The sequence below is a fragment of the Sinocyclocheilus anshuiensis genome, unplaced genomic scaffold, assembly GCF_001515605.1.
Source record: "Sinocyclocheilus anshuiensis isolate Anshui unplaced genomic scaffold, SAMN03320099.WGS_v1.1 scaffold676, whole genome shotgun sequence".
Taxonomy (NCBI): domain Eukaryota; kingdom Metazoa; phylum Chordata; class Actinopteri; order Cypriniformes; family Cyprinidae; genus Sinocyclocheilus; species Sinocyclocheilus anshuiensis.
Genome location: NW_015558579.1, coordinates 786,713 through 788,585, shown reverse-complemented (window position 1 = coordinate 788,585; position 1,873 = coordinate 786,713).

Sequence of the window (1,873 nt, the reverse complement as noted above, 5' to 3'; positions counted from 1 at the left end):
ATCACACTACCCAGAGGTCATTTGAATCCGGTAAACTTCTGGAAAGTTCAAGGATCCAGTAAGGGAATGCATTAGTAAAGTAATAAGTTCAAACCAGCGCTAATGCAGAGAAAACACGGACGATTTCATCAGAGATGACGGAGAGAATAGTGACTCGGGTCCAAATGGCAGGAAATTTTTCTTTTGAGCGTGTATTTGGCTTAAAAGCACGAGTGTTTTATAATGGACGCTGCTGAAGCCTGAAGGTGTTTTTTTAGATTCTGAATGGATCCGTATAGAAGCCTGTACAGTCAGGTCAAGGCAGTAGGTTTAGTGATCTTTTGGCGTCTCCTTGTGGTCCTGTTTGATATTGCAGCTTGACTAGTGCTTAATTGTATTAAAAATGCTCTAAACTATTTTATTTTTTATTTTATTTATTTATTTAATTTTTGCACTATATAGTAGGCTATATAGATAAATTGTAAAAATGTATGGGGGAAGTAGGGGGTTACTATTTGCCCGTCACTGTATGCCATGGAAGAAACAGTCAGTCAAACATAGGAGTAGGCCGCACAATTTAAAAAAAAATTGTTTGGTATCAAATAGAGATCATGATCCTCCTACAGATAACTAAACAAAATAGCTTGTCTACTAGAGGCTCTGACAAAATGTTAATTGTTGCAGTCTATGTAATTTTTACATTTTAATTATTTATTGCAAAATCTGCACCTCTTTTGTGGCTAATATTATTTTCATAATGATCCTTACTCCGTGAAGTCAAGTAGCAGAAGTTACAGTAAGTGAAAATGTGTAAATACTACTGGCCCATTTTGGGGTGAACTAAATATGCAAGACTAGTCTTACGTCACTGTTTATAACACAGGCCGTTCATCCTTTGGTGGGCCGCTTAAAAAATGGGGGCATAAATTAGGAGTATACCCACTTCTCCAGGCACCACTACACCACTGTTAAAAGGTATATATTTTTCTATGTTGAAATATGTATCACATGTCCTTGCATAATTGATAATTGATTTTTACTTTGATCAAACTTCAGGTGGGTTTTGATGTGTGCTAGTTTGGATTATTGCTATAATGTGGGATGTTTTTTTTGTAGTTTAGCCTTGAACTAGCTTCTTTTTTTACTTTCATACACAATAAAACATGAAACTGTCATGGAAATGACAGCAGTATACCAAATCTATCTATCTAAATTACGTTTTTTTTTCTGATTTTAACACATTTTATATATGTGTTAAATAGGGGAGGTTATAGTAATGTCTGGGTATAGGGAATAATGATAATTTAACATTTCAACATTGTTTTTTTTTTATTTTTCAGCTAATTAAATACACAAAACAGTTGTTACAATCTATCCTAGAATGACTTTCTAGGATAGATTGTTTTATTAAAACGCTTTTCTTCATATGAAACCATCCCAGAAGACAGAACATTTCCCTTAATTGAAGAATCACCCATATATGAACACAGGAACAGTGTCCAAGCGCCACCTTCAGTATTTTATTAAGAGAGAGTGTGGAGAGCGAGAGAAAACAGCTTTCATACACAAATGTTTTCACAACATACTACTCGCGCCTATAGTCTCACATCGTAAAGGATTCTGAAACATTTGGTGCGAACGGTTTGTTTGGTTTCGCTTGTTTACGTGTTGACACTCGCATTCCCCGTTCAGTTTATCTGGTGATATGCGCGTCTCGCGCAGCGTGGGTCCAGACGGGAGCGTGTTAAGGGTTAAAGCGCGCTGCATGGAGTCTGTAGGGCGGAGTGGAGAGGATGTGATTGGAGCGCTACCCATGATGTCATGTACATGAAAAAGCCAAGAAGTAGTTAAGAAGGCGACTTGTAACTCTGGAAAGAGAGGGTGAACCTCTGAG